Below are 20,874 nucleotides of genomic sequence, written 5' to 3' on the forward strand. Positions count from 1 at the left end.
TAACATGCTCTTTAACATGCTCTTTAACATGTTCTTTAACATGCTCTTTAACATGCTCTTTAACATGCTCTTTAACATCTTTAACATGCTCTTTAACATGCTCTTTAACATGCTCTTTAACATGTTCTTTAACATCTTTAACATGCTCTTTAACATGATCTTTAACATCTTTAAAATGCTCTTTAACATGTTCTTTAACATGTTCTTTAACATGCTCTTTAACATGCTCTTTAACATGTTCTTTAACATGTTCTTTAACATGCTCTTTAACATGCTCTTTAACATCTTTAAAATGCTCTTTAACATGTTCTTTAACATGCTCTTTAACATGCTCTTTAACATGTTCTTTAACATGCTCTTTAACATGCTCTTTAACATGTTCTTTAACATGCTCTTTAACATGCTCTTTAACATGCTCTTTAACATGCTCTTTAACATGTTCTTTAACATGTTCTTTAACATGCTCTTTAACATGTTCTTTAACATCTTTAACATGTTCTTTAACATCTTTAACATGTTCTTTAACATGCTCTTTAACATGTTCTTTAACATGTTCTTTAACATGTTCTTTAACATGCTCTTTAACATGTTCTTTAACATCTTTAACATGCTCTTTAACATCTTTAACATGCTCTTTAACATGCTCTTTAACATGTTTAACATGCTCTTTAACATGTTCTTTAACATGCTCTTTAACATGTTCTTTAACATGCTCTTTAACATGTTCTTTAACATCTTTAACATGCTCTTTAACATCTTTAACATGCTCTTTAACATGTTCTTTAACATGCTCTTTAACATGTTCTTTAACATGTTCTTTAACATGCTCTTTAACATGTTCTTTAACATGTTCTTTAACATGCTCTTTAACATGCTCTTTAACATGTTCTTTAACATCTTTAACATGCTCTTTAACATCTTTAACATGCTCTTTAACATGCTCTTTAACATGTTCTTTAACATATTCTTTAACATGCTCTTTAACATGTTCTTTAACATGCTCTTTAACATGTTCTTTAACATGCTCTTTAACATGTTCTTTAACATGCTCTTTAACATGCTCTTTAACATGTTCTTTAACATGCTCTTTAACATGTTCTTTAACATGCTCTTTAACATGTTCTTTAACATGCTCTTTAACATGCTCTTTAACATGCTCTTTAACATGCTCCAGTAAAAAACACATATTGAGCTTTTACAGGCTGTGGGACACGAAGGTGCTCTATACTCCCCTTTCTCCTTCCAGTTTATCTCTCTCTCTCTCTTACTTCTTGTTCTTCATCTTTTGCCCAATCCCCCTTTCCCCCTCTATCTCTCTCTCTCTCCCTCTCTCTCTCCCTCCCTCACCCCCATCCCTTCTCTAAGTGTGTGTGGAGATGTTGTGATTGATGGTGTATGGCTGTAGGTTCTAAATGGGGTGTTTTATTCAATGGTGGGAGGAAGGATCGGGGGTCTGTACTGCTCCCCAGAGCCAGCCTCTAACTTGGAGATTTATACAGCAAGGCCCATGTTTCCTGCTTCAATTGGAGATTACATTACCACAGGGAGAAGGAAACAACTACCTGTGTTCATAAAGAGGCCTGCAATGAATCCAATCCAGTGTGTGTGTGTGCGGGCGGGCATGTGTGCATGTCTGTGTGTCACTTCCTCAGGCAGTAGTGCACTAGAGTTGCCCTGCTCTCTGTGAAGTCGAGGTTATTCCTACTGTGCTGCGTCTCTCTCCTCCCCTGTCAGGTTCTCTAGTGGGTAGCTGACAGCAACATCAGGGGAAAGCGGGAATCAGTGCTAGTACAATGTGTGTGTGAGTCATACTGACACCTGAGAACCCAATCTTCATTAGCTCCATACCATAGACAGCTAACCATGTTCCTGTCATTCTGCCTCAGCTTGGGCTGACATGTAACAAGAGGTTTGTGTAGCTTTACGTCTCACCCTGTCATTCACTCTGAGTATATTTTCAGAGAAGGCTGATTACAGAAAATATTAAGTGTACATTTTGCAGGTTGTGTGTATGGGGAAAAAACATAGAATACCGTAAATCACTGAGTATTGTAAACTCACTGTATTTCTGATTTTCATTGTAATTTAGGCTAGAGGTTGAAGCTTGGATAACACAGGCATATTGGTTCATATCCACATAGATACACCCTCTAAACTTTAAATGACAATCATCCCTGCTAATGATTCTGAATCATTACCTCAATATTACCAGAACATCAGAATGTAACTGTGTTTGTCCCCTGCCAAGCATCTCATCCCTCTGAATGTAGCTTTAATGTTACTACAGCGACATGTGTGATTTACATGACATATCCCACACCTGATTCACTGACACAGGCAAGCTGAGAGAGGTTTGTGTGTTGTGTGTGTGTGTGTGTGTGTGTGTGTGTGTGTGTGTGTGTGTGTGTGTGTGTGTGTGTGTGTGTGTGTGTGTGTGTGTGTGTGTGTGTGTGTGTGTGTGTGTGTGTGTGTGTGTGTGCGCATCTGTTGGTGAGACAGGCACCGTTTGTGTGCGTGAAACATTCACACACACACACACAGATTCAGACACACACACACACTTACACACACACACACACACATACACACACACACACACACACATACACAACACACACACACATACACACACGCTATCTCTCTGCGTGAAGTTGTAAAAGCGGGTGAATCATTGTTCAGCATACACACTGCCTCTCAGCCCTGGAAAATATTCAAATTGTTTTAATTTTCCGCCTGGGTGGCTTCAGATGATGGCTCCACAGAAAGAAAACAAGGAGAAGAAAAATTGAATTAGAAGAATCATATTGTAGGAAAACTGCGTCTGAGTTGAATAATACAATTCCACACTTCCTTTTTATTTAAAAAAAAAATTTGTAGGGGATAGATCAGTTATGAAATTAGCTAATCAAATGGGAGACTACAGTTGAAGTTGGAATTTTACATACACTTAGGTTGGAGTCATTAAAACTCATTTTTCAACCACAAATTTCTTGTTAACAAACTATAGTTTTGGCAAGTCGGTTAGGACATCTACTTTGTGCATGACACAAGTCATTTTTCCAACAATTGTTTACAGACAGATTATTTCACTTATATTGTATACTGTATACTTACACTGTATCACAATTCCAGTGGGTCAGAAGTTTACATACACAAAGTTGACTGTGCCTTAAAACAGCTTGGAAAATTCCAGAAAATTATGTCATTGCTTGAGAAGCTTTTGATAGGCTAATTGACCTAATTTGAGTCAATTGGAGCTGTACCTGTGGATGTTTTATTTCAAGTCCTACCTTCCAACTCAGTGCCTCTTTGCTTGGCATTATGGGAAAATCAAGAGAAATCAGCACCTCAGAAAAAAAATGGAGACCTCCACAAGTCTGGTTCATCCTTGGGAACAATTTCCAAATGCCTGAAGGTTCATCTGTACAAACAATAGTACGCAAGTACAAACACCATGGGACCACGCAGCCATCATACCGCCCAGGAAGGAGATGCATTCTGTCTCCTAGAGATGAACGTACTTTGGTGCGAAAAGTGCAAATCAATCCCAGAACAACAGCAAAGGCCCTTGTGAAGATGCTGGAGGAAACAGGTACAAAGGTATCTATATCTACAGTAAAACGAGTCCTATATCGACAACCTGAAAGGCCGCTAAACAAGGAAGAAGCCACTGCTCCAAAACCGCCATAAAAAGCCAGACAACGGTTTGCAACTGCACATGGCGACAAAGATCGTACTTTATGGAGAAATGTCCTCTGGTCTGATGAAACAAAAATAGAACTGTTTGGCCATAATGACCATCGTTATGTTTGGAGGAAAAAGGGGGAGGCTTGCAAGACGTAGAACACCATCCCAACCGTGAAGCACGGTGGTGGCAGCATCATGTTGTGGGGGTGCTTTGCTGCAGGAGGGACTGGTGCACTTCACAAAATAGATGGTATGATGAGGAAGCAAAATTATGTGGATATATTGAAGCAAAATCTCAAGACATCAGTCAGGAAGTTAAAGATTGGTCGCAAATGGGTCTTCCAAATGGACAATGACCCCAAGCACACTTACAAAGTTGTGGCAAAATGGCTTAAGGACAAGAAAGTCAAGGTATTGGAGTGGCCATCACAAAGCCCTGACCTCAATCCCATAGAAAATGTGTGAGCAGAACTGAAAAAGTGTGTGTGAGCAAGGAGGCCTACAAAACTGATTCAGTTACACCAGTCACTGTCAGGAGGAATGGGCCAAAATTCACCCAACTTATTGTGGGAAGCTTGTGGAAGGCTACCTGAAATGTTTGACCCAAGTTAAACAATTTAAAGGCAATGCTACCAAATACTAATTGAGTGTATGTAATCTATTGACCCACTGGGAATGTGATGAAAGAAATAAAAGCTGAAATAAATCATTCTCTCTTCTATTATTCTGGCGTTTCTTAAAATAAAGTGGTGATCCTAACTGACCTAAAACAGGGAATTTTTACTAGGATTGAATGTCAGGAATTGTGAAAAACTGAGTTTAAATGTATTTGGCTAAGGTGTATGTAAACTTCCGACTTCAACTGTATCAAATAACATTACTTCAAATCCCCAGTTCCTTGTTGAAGCTGAGTTGAGGAACTTGATCAAATCAAATCAAAGTGTATTGGTGGCTTACACAGTTTAGCAGATGTTGTAGCAGATGCAGCGAAATACTCATGTTACTAGCTCCTAACAATGCAGTAAAATGTCAATCAGGGCAACAAATAATCTATTTAAAAACCAAAAAACTGAAAGAACAACAAGAAATCAAGGAATGTTGGAACAAATCCAATTAACAGCCCAAATATCACTGTAACAATCATCCAAATTCAATCTATACGTATCTATACAACAGTAGATATAATACAATGATCTATATTGAGAATACAGTATTCAAATGCACCATAGCAAAATGGATAGAATTGCAGGAAATTAACTTGGTGAATGGTGTGTGTAGACAGTATGGACAGTATGTGAATAGACAAAAGTGTGTACAGCAGTAGTTATATAGGATGAGCCTTGACTAGAATACAGTACATACATATAAAATGGGCAAAACAGTATGTAAACATTATTAGAGTGATCATTGAACAATGACTATGTAAAAGGACAACGGTCTCTAAGGTGCAGGGTAGAGTACCGGGTGTCTGAGGTGACAGTGTCTGAGGTTCAAGGCAGGGTACTGGGTGGAGGCCGGCGAATGGTGACTGTTTAACAGTCTGATGGCCTGGAGATAGAAGCTGTTTATCAGTCTCTCGGTCCCAGCTTTGTGGCACATGTACCATCTCTGCCTTCTAGATGGAAGCGGGGTGAACAGGCCATGGCTCGGGTGGCTGAGGTCCTTGTTGATCTTCTTGGCCTTCCTGTGACACCAGGTGCTGTACTAATTGCTGTACCATGTGGTGATACACCCCGACAGGATGCTCTCAAGGGTGCATCTGTAGAAGTTCGTGAGGGTCTTAGGGGCCAAGCTGAATTACTTCAACCTCCTGAGGTTAAAAAGGCACTGTTGCACCTTCACCACACTGTCTGAAGGGACCATTTCATGTCCTCAGTGATGTGCACGCCATGGAACCCGAGGCTTTTGACCCTCTCCACTGCTCCCACGTCAATGTGGATGGGGGCGTGGTCTCTCTGCTGTAGTCCACCATCAGCTCCTTTGTTTTGTTGATGTTGAGTGAGAGGTTATTTTCCTGGCACCACTCCTCCAGGGCCTCCTCCCTGTAGACTGTCTCGTCATTGTTGGTAATCAGACCTACCACTGTTTTGTCATCAGCAAACTTGATGATTGAGTTGGAGGCGTGCGTGGCCACGCAGTCATGGATGAACAGGGAGTACAGGAAGGGGCTGAGCACGCACCCCTGTGGGGCCCCCTGTGTTGAGGATCAGTGTGGCGGAGGTGTTGTTGCCTACAGTACCTTCACCACTTGGGGTCGGCCCGACAGGAACCCAGTTGCACAGGGAGGGGTTCAGACCCATTTCCCTGAGCTTAGTGATGAGCTTAGAAGGCACTATGGAGTTGAAGGCTGAGCTGTAGTCGACGAACAGCATTGTTACATAGGTGTTCCTCTTGATTAGTAAGAAAGGATGAGTGTGTGTTTGTGCGTGAGTGTACCTTGTGTTTTGTGTGTTAAACTTGTGGTTCCGTGTGTGTATTTGTCATATTCTCTTCCTTCTCTGATTTGTGTTTATGTTGTGTACCGTGTGTGAGTCTATCTTTCTCCACGTACACTAGTTGTGCACACTGGGTATGCAAGTTGGACAGAGGCATTGAGTAGAGTCGCCGGAATGTTCTTATTCACGTAGAAAACTTTCACAATGTTCCAGACACGGAACACAATAACAAAATGTCAGAAACCCCAGTGGAAGAATTACATCATTTCAGAAAGGAAGAAAAGGGAGACAGAGAAAGTAAAGAATGGTGCAGAATGACAGCGTTCTCAAATCTGGCTTCAGGGCAGCAAAGAAAGAGCGAGAGAAAGAACGGCAATGAGGAAAGAGAGAGAGAGCAAAGATTGAGAATAGCGGTGTGTCAGTCAGAGCCAGTCATTTGGTGTTAGGATGTATAGGAGAAAGTCTCACTCCTCTATCTTTTCTCTAGAGGTGACCCTGAGTGGAGGAGAGAGCTCATTTACAGGTACAGTACAGACCAGTACATCTGAAAGAGAAACAGCCCACCCATCCCCTCTCTCTCCCCTCTGTCCTTCTTTCTCTCTCCCTCTTTCTTTGCTGCGCTGCAGCCAGATCTGGGAACGCTGTGTGTCTGGGTTTCGGTGTATCACCGAATGCGTGTGTCTGTCTATGTTCCTGTGTATCCGCAAGTATATTTGTGTTGCTGCAGCATTTGTTTGTTCTTATAGCTAAATGTGGTGGATGGCGAGCCAGCCAGGAGAGAATCATCATTTCCACTGTTAACGGAAGTACAATAATATCCTGCTATTATTAGCTTTAGCAATCTTAAACACTCATATTCTACACCCAACTGAAGATGCTTTTTAGCACCCATCTCATCACACAGAAGCTACAAACCGTAAGGCTACACAAGCACACATTCACATCGCATGTGCATAGACCCAGTACAGTCCTGCACTTGCCCACACACACACACACACACATATGCCAATTTTGTGTAAGTTCATGCATTCGGGTGTCATTTCGTGCCGAGTGGGAATGCCACTTGTTGTGCCCTGAGATGCCCATTCCAACAAGCTCTCACATTCTCATGTCAGAATTAGACAGTCATCCATATTTCTCAAGCGTCAAATTTCGAAGTGTTTGGTTGCCTCTCTTCCTCGCTCCAAGGTTAAGTTGAAGCATGAACTCTGAATGGTTAAGATTAGGCATTAACTCTGAATGGTTAAGGTTAGGCATTAACTCTGAATGGTTAAGGTTAGGCATTAACTCTGCATGGTTAAGGTTAGGCATTAACTCTGAATGGTTAAGGTTAGGCATTAACTCTGAATGGTTAAGGATAAGGGTTAAGGTTTGGGATAGGCTTAAAACAATAATGTCAAAAACGACTTTCTATCGCTGGATTTGAACATACAACCTGTGGAACCAGATGTTTACTCCCATCCGCCATTCCTATTCACAACCAAATCCTACTTCCAGGTAACAGCGCTCATTGTTGCCCGGAGTGTCCGGCTGCTACGCCGTCTCCCGACGTGCTCAGACACGGATGGACGTGGAATACTGACGTGTAACACGGGTGACCTGCCTGGCTCATTCACCCTGCCACATGGCATTCACACTGACACAAGTCCACTGTAGTCCATGATTGGCTGGCTGGTGAAAGTCATAATGAACTAGCAGCCAGTGCCACATCCAAGCATGACGGATTGATGGGCCTAATGTGCAGTGCGATTGCAACCTGGGAGATTACAATTATTTCGTTGCTTTAATTGGCCATCAGGGATATGCTGCTAAATCTTAGCCTTACTCTCGTGATTTATCATGCTCCATGATGGATTTAGTCTTTTTTCAATGTTCTTATTTCATTGTGCTAGAAAGGCTGTGTGACAGTCTGCCCTTGTCTCTTCCTTAACATAATGATTGGCGCTGAGCCACTCTATGATACTACAGTGAATGAGAGAACCACTAAACCACTGTAGATACGTATTGAGATATAGATGTGTACTGCCAGGCTGCAGAGACGGATTTACCACATCATACGTTTCTAGTAGAGGCGGGATTGCAGTGTGTGTGGCCCCGCTCCCCTTCTCCTGGTCTAATATCATGGCTGTGTGGTTCCCTGCCTGTCCGACAGTCAGAATGGCTTGTTTATAGCCAGATTCATTGTTTTTATGGCTGTGTTCTCCCTGTGATCTGCCCTGTTTTTTTTTTTGGTCCAGCTTTTTAGAGTAGCTGGCCGGTAGCTGGCCTTGCACAGGTTAGCGGTTTTACCTGAGGGCCTATGCCTTGGACCATAAATGGACCGTGAATTTAATCATCTCTACGGTGGCTCAGCAAAGTGTTATGGAAGAGTTAGGGGAGAGTTACAGAAACGTTAGAGAAAGAATATTAGTGGGTTGCCATTAAAATCAACTCTCCTCATTAGGGAGGAGGGAAAGAGAGGGAGAAGAGAGAAGGGAGAAGGAAGACAAATGACAGGAAAGAGAGGGATTGCTGGAGAGAGCACAAAAAAGGGGGAAGTGGGAGCTAAGCTTTATCGCCTTGAAAACAGTTTCTCCTCTAATCAACACTCCCTCTCTCTCTCTCTTGGTCTCTCTCTTTCTCTCTACTTCTCTCTCTCTCTTGGTCTCTCTCTTGGTCTCTCTACTTCTCTCTCTCTTGGTTTCTCTCTCTTGGTCTCTCTCTCTTGGTCTTTCTCTCTTGGTCTCTCTTGGTCTCTCTCTCTCTCAATTCAATTCAATTCAATTCGCTTTATTAGCATGACGTAACAATGTACAAATTGCCAAAGCTTATTTTGGATATTTACAACATAAAAATAAATAAAAATGGTCAACGGGACAACAGTAACAACAATAACCAAGTGTCAAAATAACCATACATTCAACAATAACAATAAGCATACAGTAGAGGACATGTGCAGGTTGATTGGTCTGTCAGACACTGTCCCTCATCTTATGGCAGGCAGCAATGTAGTGCGCTGCCAACCCATAGCTCTCTGCGTCCTCCCCCAACAGGACGGGTAGCCTATTCTCATCAGAGAGGTCTTTGAAACCTTGAATAAGGGTTTCAAATTTGGGAAAATGACAGTCTCTAATTGTTTTATATTTTTGACATTTTGTCAGGAAATGCAGCTCCGTCTCAGGTTCTGCTGTTGTGCAGTGGTTGCATAGCCTTTCCTCTACAGGGAGCCAGGTTTTCCTGTGTCTACCCTTCTCAATGGCAAGGCTGTGCTAACTGAGCCTGTACTTTGTCAAGGTTTTTCTAAGGTTTTGATCACTAACCATGGTCAAATATTTAGCCACGGTGTACTGTCGATTTAGGGCCAGATAGCACTGCATTTTGCTTTGTGCTTGTGTTTCCCAATAAGCAATATAGTTTTGTTTTGACTGTGTTGTAATATGGTTTATCCTGATTGATCGGATGTTCTGGTCTCTCTGGTCTCTCTCTCTCGGTCTCTCTCTCTCTTGGTCTCTTGGTCTCTCTCTCTCTCGGTCTCTCTCTTGGTCTCTCTCTCGGTCTCTCTCTCTTGGTCTCTCTCTCTCGGTCTCTCTCTCTTGGTCTCTCTCGGTCTCTCTTTCTTGGTCTCTCTCTCTTGGTCTCTCTCTCTCTCTCTCTCTCACTCTCTCTCTCTCTCTCCTTCCTTGGTCGGTCTCTAAGTATACATCACTGATTCCCATTTTCCCTGGCCATCTCTGTCGTTTATCAGGGCTGGAGAGTTCTCTCCTCGAATGGCTTTCCACTTCACTACGCCTACACCAGGGACACACCAGACCAACAGCCCTACCTCACTCTGTGTGTGTGTGATGGTTTACTGAACCACAGGTCTAAGTTACACACATCCACTCCTAATGATCTCCACACTCCACTATGACATAAACCTGTCACCATCCTATTTAACTACACTCCATAGTAATGACAGTATGGCCTTATTAACTAGCTAACAAAGCAACTCTCGTCTCCAGGTGGCTGTAATGTTTAATAAAGATACTAAATGGCTGTATATATTCATAGTTAGGCTCTGGTCTCATAGCTGTAGAATCTTTAACACTGTTATGCTGCAGACACAAACACCACAGGTTTTTTTGAAGACGGCTGTATAACGGGTTTGCATTACACACACACACACACACACACACACACACACACACACACACACACACACACACACACACACACACACACACACACACACACACACACACACACACACACACATCATGCGGCTGTAGATGTATAAGGGCTTCTTAAAGAGGGTGTTTGTTTTGACATGTTAATGGAGGTTTTATAGCTAATATGATGGCACACTGCATGCTGTGCCACAGACTATAATATATATGTATATAGAATAGATATAGTAGAATGGATCATCCTCTATTCTCTCTGGACACATGCCCTTCTAGAGAAGGACTTGCACTGTTAGAGGTTTCAACAAAATCTCCTTTAGAAAGTCATACATTCAGAAAAGTCCTTTATGTCCTGATGTATTGACATCTTCTCCCAGGTTGAGGCTCATTAGGGCTCCTGGGAGGGCTTCTAAGGCACTGCATCTCAGTGCTTGAGTCATCACTACAGACACCCTGGTTTGAATCCAGGCTGTATCACAACCGGCTGCGCACAATTGGCGCAGCGTTGTCGGGTTTGGCTGGTGTAGGCCGCCATTGTAAATAATTCATATTTGGGCTAGAACGTTGGGCCAGTAACCAATAGGTTGCTGGATCGAATCCTTGAGCTGTCAAGGTAAAAATATGTTGTTCTGCCCCTGAACAAGGCAGTTAACCCACTGTTCCCCGGGAGGCCGTCATTGTAAATAAAAATTTGTTCTTAACTGACTTGCCTAGTTACATAAAGGTTAAATAAAAACATTATATATGTGATCTCAGCAAAGTAACACAGCACACACTCTCTTTCATTAGACTGTGCCAGTGTTGGCTTTCGGCCTCTGCAGTTTCTCTCTGGCATGACACAGATGCTCACTCTGTTGCCTGGGCAACAAGGGACCTCTGGGTTGTGTGTGTCAGGGGTCTAATGGAGAGCAGAGCGGACACACACCAGCCTGTAGAAAACACCAGCTGTGGAGGGGACAGTAAGGTGCCAGGGGAAACAGGAGGGCACCCCGCTGGCGAGATGCCAGGTCCCTGATGTCTGCTGGGGTTAGTTAGGAAGTGCCTCCCAGAGGGACTGTAGAGTCAAACCATTCACAAACTTTATTATACCATTAAATGACCATTACCAACGTCCACAACCTCTAATGTCGCTTTAATATTGTCTAGTGTTACCCTGCCCTATAAAGTGTGTATCTTCCCTACTAAATGTGGGTCTGTCTGCGGGGATTACGCCTGCTCCATTTCCCCCCCTCTCAGTATGCAGGGCTTCCTCTCTGTGTCTCCTCTCCTTTCCACTGTTACACTGGCTGTCATTAGCCTAGCCCACAGAGCGGAGAGAGAGAGAGAGAGAGAGAGTGTGTGTGTGTGTGTGTGTGTGTGTGTGTGTGTGTGTGTGTGTGTGTGTGTGTGTGTGTGTGTGTGTGTGTGTGTGTGTGTGTGTGTGTGTGTGTGTGTGTGTGTGTGTGTGTGTGTGTGTGCGTGTGTGTGTGTGTGTGTGCGTGCGTGCGTGCGTGTGAGAGCTCAGTCGGCCAACCTGCTCCATAGCAGGGTCATTCAGGGACAGAAAACCCAGACACACAACCTCTCATTTATCACAAACACACACACACACACGTGCCAGGAGGAGACACAGAGCATCTGGCCTGTACTGGCTGGAGATAACAGAGTGAGACTGCCATCGGCTCCCAACCCTTGTCCTGCTCCACAGACACACACACACACAGAGACACACACACAGTGTGCTGCCAGGCTATGTCCCTGTGGTAGAGGAGAATGATGGCCGATGTGACAGAGATGGCAGAGATTGCACCGGCTGGCTCTGGCTCTGCAGCCTTGGGTCCCCCAGGGAGGAATGACTGGTAGAGGCTGCTTCAGGGGGTGTGTGTGTGTGTGTGTGTGTGTGTGTGTGTGTGTGTGTGTGTGTGTGTGTGTGTGTGTGTGTGTGTGTGTGTGTGTGTGTGTGTGTGTGTGTGTGTGTGTGTGTGTGTGTGTGTGTGAGAGAGAGAGTGAGTGAGAGGTTGCATCAATGTGTGTGTTGGAGTTGAATGGGATGGCAGATGGTCTGCTGAATATTGTTTAAATATGTGTGTAAAACTTTAGGACACAACACATTTTGGCTCAGAGGTGATTCAGGCTGCTCACTCTACCTGTCTGAGTGTCTGTCTGTGCAGAAGTCACTCTCTGCTTGTGTGTGTGTGTGTGTGTGTGTGTGTGTGTGTGTGTGTGTGTGTGTGTGTGTGTGTGTGTGTGTGTGTGTGTGTGTGTGTGTGTGTGTGTGTGTGTGTGTGTGTGTGTGTGTGTGTGTGTGTGTGTGTGTGTGTGTGTGTGTGTGTGTTTACCAAATGTTTACTATGGGCCTGAGTGTCCTTGTGGTTCCCTGGTGGCTGTATGCTGGAGTTAGTTGAGTTCATTAGGAAAGCAAACACTGCTGATGAAGGTTTTCCGGTGCGGTTTTCCGCTTCTGGGCCAGTAGATGGACGAGCTGGGATCTGCTGCCAAAACACGTCAAGAAGCTCATCAAGTATTAAAGAGAGAGAGTAGAGATGGGAAGGAGGGAGGAATATGGGAGAACGACAGGAAAGGGGGTAGAGACAATTAGAAAGAGGGGCAGAAAGATTGAAATATGGAGTAAAGTCGAGAGAGTTGGGAGACAGAAGGTGAAGAGGAGGAGAGATGGAGTTAAGGAGAGAGGGTCAGGTTTGAGAGAGGAGGAGAGGAGAGATGGAGTAAAGGAGAGAGGGTCAGGTTTGGGAGAGGAGGAGAGATGGAGTTAAGGAGAGAGGGTCAGGTTTGGGAGAGGAGGAGAGATGGAGTTAAGGAGAGAGGGTCAGGTTTGGGAGAGGAGTAGAGAGAAAGTGAGCATGTAGGTCACAGTGCAATGAGTGGTTTCCATCTGTCTGTCTTGGTGGTTAGTTTCAGGGACCTCTGTTTCATCAGAACTTTGCACACAAAGCCCCTCTCACCCCTCACCTCTCTCTGTCCCCCTGGCTGGTTTCTGGGATGTTTGGAGGAGTTGGAGACAGATTTACACCTTGTACAGTGGATAGATGAAGTCCATAACTCAGCCTAGTTCCATCTCTCCTTGCTCCCTCTCTCCCTCTATCCATCCATCCCTCCCTGTTCTTTTCCTTGGCTGGCGTGGATCCAGTTTAATTTCTTCACAGCCACAGGGTCTAAGAAGGTAAGGAGAGGAGAGATGAGGTGAGGAGAGGAGAGATGAGGAGAGGAGAGGAGAGATGGGAGGTTGTAGTGTAGCTAGCTGTCAATAGCTCTATTTCCTGTGTTATTGTATACAGCCCTGTGAGTTCAAGGTCCCGTCTCCATCAGCAGGTCTAAGCGGTGCTACCGCTCCTCTCCGGCCTCTATAGCTCACCATAAATCCACCAGCACTACCACACAATCAATGTTTCCTGCTTGGCAGTGCCAAAGCCTAAAATGAATATAGATTTTCTGCCCACACCGCTGCTAAATTATGCAAACCCCTGGTTTATTTCCCTGCTCCATTCTGGCAGGCGATACGGTTCCTCTCCTAACACCGGGTGCTGCTGTGGAGAAGGGATGGATGGGAGCAGAGGGGGAGGAGGAGAAAAAGGACTTTAGGAGAGAGAACAGAGTAGGTTTCTGTCTGAGTTTTGGACAAGGTCATTAACTAACTCACAGAAGAGAGAGCTCCAGCAGGTTTGTGAACAATGAATCTGTGTTTTAGTTTTAGGGACCGTTACCGGATGTAAAGAGCTCAGTGAGTAGCCTGCTGACCTTGTTGGGTGCTTGATAATGCACACTGAGTATCAGCACATATTCTCACTTTCACTAATGCACACAAACATGCTCCCACACACAAAGTGGTCAGTAGATCCGGGGAATGCACGAACGGAAAGCACAAAGACAGCAATGTCTTTCCTAACTGTAGGTTCAGAACCGATCCTCTGAACATCACTTGTCCTTGTTGGGGTCTCACTAAGTAGTAGAGTGAGGAATGCTTTGGCTGTAGTTGGGTGTGGCGTTGACAGGGCAAAATGAGTGTGTGTGTGTGTGTGTGTGTGTGTGTGTGTGTGTGTGTGTGTGTGTGTGTGTGTGTGTGTGTGTGTGTGTGTGTGTGTGTGTGTGTGTGTGTGTGTGTGTGCGTGCGTGCGTGCGTGCGAGAGACCTGAGCAAATATTCTGTCTGGGCTGAGCAGGGACAGGACCATCAGTAACTCCCAGGGGAAATTTAAATGATCGTCTCGTTCAGTCGCAATCACACACCACCACACTCCTCCCTCCTCTTCCTCTCTATCTATCTTTCGCTCTCTCTCCCCATCCTTCACTCTCTCTGTACCTTCGATATCTCCATCTATCTCCTTCTCCTGTCTCATTCAATCTATTTGCTCCCATTTTCTCTTAACTAGCTCTTCCTCTCATCTCATGTCTCTCTCTCTGTCAGAGCCCCCAGGTGACCTGTGTAAAACCTGTGTGAAAGCCTGTCTGAGAGTGTGGGTCAATGTGTGTGTGTGTGTGTGTGTGTGTGTGTGTGTGTGTGGAGGCTGTCTGTCTGGGATGGTATTAGGAGGATTTGGGGAGGCCAGGGAGACATTGATTCTAAGCGAAGTGGCGTTAGAGAGCAGGGTCTAACTGAATTCGTAGACTAGCTGGGATAGGACATTTCTCATGCATGACACCATTAGAGTTAGTGATGGACAGAGCAGGATGACGTCACCACTCACCAAGCAGATTGGAGGACAGCTCAAACCCCAAACCTCATAGAATAATGTCTTCAGTAATCACATGCAAGGGACGGAGAGAGAGAGAGGAGAGAGAGAGAGAGAGAGAGAGGGAGGGGGAGGGAGATGGGGACAGAGAGAAATAGAGAGAGAGAGAGAGAGAGAGGGGGGACTGAGAGAGAGAGAGAGAGAGGGGGGGACTGAGAGAGAGAGAGAGAGAGAGGGAGAGAGACCAAGAGAGAGAGAGAGAGGGGGAGGGACAGGAGAGAGAGAGAGAGAGAGAGAGAGAGAGAGAGGGGTGGGGCAGAGAGATAGTTTCATCAAGTTCCACCTTGATTTCTCAAATTAGCCCTCTTGTTTTTCCCAGCATGCAGCAGATACATACAAACAACTTCAACTGTGTGTGTGCGCGTGTGTGCATGCGTACGTGTGTGTGTGTTTGTGTTTGTCTAGGATTTTTGTTTGATGTGTTTCAAAGCTAAAATGAGACATATGCTGTATAACAAAGAGTAGATACTGTTTTCCTCAGTAATCTTTATCCCCTGTGATGGTACGGAACAGAGGAACGTACTGTACAGTGTTGTAGATAATCTGTGATTTCCTGGTAGTGAAGTGAGCTGTTTCATAGTGCTGTCACTGCTTCACTCCCTTGCTACGCAGCACTCTCTCCCTGTGGTCCACGATCAGTCTGCTAATCAAACCCCGTCCACCTTTAAATCACTTTCAGGAGACAACAACAAGGCAAAAAGACATACAGTCCAGCTATTCATACCAGGATTGCTTAAATATGTAAGTGTTTTTATTTTGCTATCATTTTTTAAAATTTTTACTGTTGAATATATATTCTGCTGGTGTGGACATTTTCTCTGTGCTTCTTCCTTTAGTAATCAATAATCTTCCATGGATTTATTTTGCAGACTTCTGTCAGAGCAACTCAAACATTTCACAGGGGCTCGAGTAGCCTCGAAGGTAATTCAACCCTTCACTGTGATGGTACGGAACAGAGGAACGTACTGTACTGTGTGGTAGATAATCTGTGATGGTACGGAACAGAGGAACGTACTGTACTGTGTGGTAGATAATCTGTGATGGTACGGTACAGAGGAACGTACTGTACTGTGTGGTAGATAATCTGTGATGGTACGGAACAGAGGAACGTACTGTACTGTGTGGTAGATAATCTGTGATGGTACGGAACAGAGGAACGTACTGTACTGTGTGGTAGATAATCTGTGATGGTACGGTACAGAGGAACGTACTGTACTGTGTGGTAGATAATCTGTGATGGTACGGTACAGAGGAACGTACTGTACTGTGTGGTAGATAATCTGTGATGGTACGGTACAGAGGAACGTACTGTACTGTGTGGTAGATAATCTGTGATGGTACTGTACTGTGTGGTAGTAATCAGACGGTACAGAACGTACTGTACTGTGTGGTAGATAATCTGTGATGGTACGGAACAGAGGAACGTACTGTACTGTGTGGTAGATAATCTGTGATGCAGGAGATTATGAATGCTATGATACGATTTAAAATCGCTTTGTTGGCACAAAACAGTTGTATGCGAATACATAGAAATGAACCACTTTTATCTCATAAAATCAAAAGGATTACACACACACACACACACACACACACACACACACACACACACACACACACACAGACACACACACACACATACACACACCTCCTGCTCCACCTCCCACCCACTCTGTACCCCGTTGTGGGCCCCTGGGTCCTCTAGAGATTCTGCTCCAGTTTAATTCCACTTGTAATCGAATTAGCCTGATCACTTATGCAGAGGCAAGTCAGCCTTTATTACAGGGAATTATTAAAGCTAGAGAGGGTTGTGGATTTAAAACATCCTTTTATTCAGCCCTCCTCAGCATGTTGACGTCAGTGGGGTTGATCCGTTAACTTCAGGAAACCATGTTTCTGGAGTCAAGCCCATCCTCAGCAGTGGGTTCTGATCAACCAGACTACAGAGTCCTTTCTGTTATGTGGTGTCATGAATGTTAAACACCAAAGTCGACTTCCTGGAGGATCCATTTACACCCCTCACCCCCTTTACCCCACCCCAACCCCCTGTCTCCTCTGACTGCTCCATGCTGCCTCTGGGTCGCTCTCCTTCTCTCTGTTTCTGGGCCAAACACAGCTGAATGCTGACTGGCAAAATCAGCAGAGAACTTCCACAGCTAACTTTACTAACTTCACAGGGAAACATCTAACCTCTCCAAGATACCGCCCTTACTACCTCCCTACAGGGGTACCAGTGCTGAGCTGATGAGATCACACTCAACACACACAGCACACTCAACACACACACACACACAGGCACACCCAAAAGGTAGAGAAGATGGAGATTTGTTTTCTGTCTGTCTGAGAGATTGTTGTTCTAATCTCTTTCTTTCTGTCTGTCTTTATCTCTCTCTGGCTATCCATCTCGCTCTCTTTCTGTCTGTCTTTATCTCTCTCTGGCTATCCATCTCACTCTCTTTCTGTCTGTCTTTATCTCTCTCTGGCTATCCATCTCACTCTCTTTCTGTCTGTCTTTATCTCTCTCTGGCTATCCATCTCACTCTCTTTCTGTCTGTCTTTATCTCTCTCTGGCTATCCATCTCGCTCTCTTTCTGTCTGTCTTTATCTCTCTCTGGCTATCCATCTCGCTCTCTTTCTGTCTGTCTTTATCTCTCTCTGGCTATCCATCTCGCTCTCTTTCTGTCTGTCTTTATCTCTCTCTGGCTATCCATCTTGCTCTCTTTCTGTCTGTCTTTATCTCTCTCTGGCTATCCATCTCACTCTCTTTCTGTCTGTCTTTATCTCTCTCTGGCTATCCATCTCGCTCTCTTTCTGTCTGTCTTTATCTCTCTCTGGCTATCCATCTCACGCTCTTTCTGTCTCTTTCTCTATCTCATAGGAGGAACTGAAGAGCCTCCAGACTGGCCTGAAGCATGTCAATGATGAAAGTGTTCAGCTGCAGAGGTACTGTAGGTTGGCGCATACACACATACACACATATGCACATACGCACATACGCACATATACACACACACATACACACATACACACATGTGCGCTTTAAAACTCTATTTCCCAGCAGTGGGGACCAGGGCATCTCTGTATAATTACTGATAACCCCGACACTGGTACTGGAATGATTAGAACTCTGTGTACTTGTAGTCTTTATTCTCTCTCACCCTCCCTCCCTGCTTCTCTCTCTCTCTCTCTCTCTCTTTCTCTCTCTCTCAGTCACCAGCTGACTACAGATCTTGAGAACAACTTCAACATGCCCACAATGAAGACCAAGGTGTTGATGTGAGTGTTTGTCTGTGTGCGTGCGTGCGTGTGTGAACATGTGTGTGTGAATGTGTGTGTGTTTCACTCTTTGCTGTGTGTATATTTCCTAGTATCCAGCGCGCTTGGCGTGACTTCCTCCAGAGACAGGAATTGATGGAGAAGAGGAGCCCCTCCCCTCCCTCCCTCTCCTCCTCTGACAAGATGAGCACGTCCATCAGCATGACCACTCTATCAGATGGCATCTCCCCTGTAAGTCCCACCCCTCTATCTTTGCTCTGAGTACAGCAGGTGAACTGTCTATGTTATTGTGTAGGGTACACTTTACTAAGGCAAACACATGGTGTGGGTCAGATGGAATGGTGTGTTCTTTTTCAATACATTTTCAATACTAGCCCTAAGGATGTGGTGTGCCGGTGTATTACATGTCTTGTCCAGCAGAGGGCGGTGTCCCTCAGCTCATTTCCCCCTGCCAGATGCAGGCTCACTCACAGGCACTTGAGGGAGGGATCAGCTGGGTAAATAATAAGATGGCGAGTGAGAGAGGTACTCTTGAGTGTCAATGTATTGTCATAGTAATCTCCAAGTCATCATCCAGGTTAAGCCTGAGGTCAAGCTGTGGGCTTCAAGGCGCCCATTCAATGCTGCAGAGAGAAATAGGATTGTTCTCAATGACTCACCTTGATAAATGAAGTTTAAATGGATGGTATCAACAGTGGCCTGTTACACCCACAGTGGTGATTTCCAGTTAGTCTCCTCCTCTCTCTACCTCTCACTCCCCCTCTCTGTCCTCCTCTCTATTCCCCCTCTCTGTCCACCTCTCTATTCCCCCTCTCACTCCCCCTCTCTGTCCTCCTCTCTGTCCTCCTCTCTATCCCCCTCTCCAACCCCCATCTCGATCCCCCTCTCTGTCCTCCTCTCTATCCCCCTCTCTGTCCTCCTCTCTATCCCCCTCTCTGTCCTCCTCTCTATCCCCCCCTCTCTGTCCTCCTCTCTGTCCTCCTCTCTATCCCCCTGTCCTCCTCTCTGTCCTCCTCTCTGTCCTCATATCTATCCCCCTCTCTACCCCCTCTCTGTCCTCCTCTCTATCCCCCTCTCTGTCCTCCTCTCTATCCCCCCTCTCTGTCCTCCTCTCTACCCCCCTCTGTCCTCCTCTCTGTCCTCCTCTCTATCCCCCTGTCCTCCTCTCTGTCCTCATATCTATCCCCCCCTCTAAGTCCCCCCCCCTCTGTCCTCCTCTCTATCCCCCTCTACTGTCCTCCTCTCTATCCCCCTCTCTGTCCTCCTCTCTACCCCCCTCTCTGTCCTCCTCTCTATCCCCCCTCTCTGTCCTCCTCTCTGTCCTCCTCTCTATCCCCCCTCTCTATCCACCCTCTCTCCTTCTCACTGTAGCTTCTGTGGTTCAGATGATGATGTCAGCAGATGACTGGCGTTAAGAGTGAGAGGGTTGGGGAGAGACATCAATACATGGTATTAGTGTTTCACACACACACACACACACACACACACACACACGCACACACACACCTGTCTGTTCTGTCTTCCCCCTTACTCACACAGACACAGATAAACATACTTTGTGTTGAACATCCTGTGGGACCTAGCAGTACTGCTGAGCTCAGTGACTCAGAGATGCTGAAACTGTCTGATGATCATCAGAGAGAGAGGGGGGTGTAATAAAAGAGAGAGGGGCCCTTTATGATCCCGGGGTAAACTATATAAACGCTTATAAACATGTAAAGTGTTGGTCCCATGTTTCATGAGCTGAAATAAAAGATCACAGAAATGTTCTATTCGCACAAAAATGTGCAGTTAGTTTACATCCCTGTTAGTGAGCATTTCTCCTTTGCCAAGATAACCCATCCACCTGACAGGTGTGGCATATCAAGAAGCTGATTAACAGCATGATCATTACACAGGTGCACCTTGTGCAGGGGACAATAAAAGGCCACTCTAAATGTGCAGTTTAGTCACACAGCACAATGCCACTGCGTGCAGTTGGCATGCTGACTGCAGAGATGTCCAGCAGGGCTGCTGTCAGAGAACTGAATGTTGATGTCTATACGGTAAGCTACCTCCAATGTCATTTTAGTGTCGTTTTAGCGCCCTCCTTTAACATCTCTCCTTTAACGTCTCTCCTTTAACGTCTCTCCTTTAACATCTCTCCTTTAACATCTCTCCTTTAATGTCTCTCCTTTAACGTCTCTCCTTTAACGTCTCTCCTTTAATGTCTCTCCTTTAATGTCTCTCCTTTAACATCTCTCCTTTAACATCTCTCCTTTAATGTCTCTCCTTTAATGTCTCTCCTCCCTCTCGCCCTCCTTTAACATCTCTCCTTTAACATCTCTCCTCCCTCTCGCCCTCCTTTAACATCTCTCCTTTAACATCTCTCCTTTAACATCTCTCCTCCCTCTCGCCCTCCTTTAACATCTCTCCTTTAACATCTCTCCTCCCTCTCGCCCTCCTTTAACATCTCTCCTTTAACATCTCTCCTTTAACATCTCTCCTCCCTCTCGCCCTCCTTTAACATCTCTCCTTTAACATCTCTCCTTTAACATCTCTCCTTTAACATCTCTCCTTTAACATCTCTCCTTTAATGTCTCTCCTTTAACATCTCTCCTTTAACGTCTCT

The sequence above is a fragment of the Oncorhynchus tshawytscha genome, linkage group LG13 (assembly GCF_018296145.1).
Source record: "Oncorhynchus tshawytscha isolate Ot180627B linkage group LG13, Otsh_v2.0, whole genome shotgun sequence".
In the NCBI taxonomy this organism is placed as follows: Eukaryota; Metazoa; Chordata; class Actinopteri; order Salmoniformes; family Salmonidae; genus Oncorhynchus; species Oncorhynchus tshawytscha.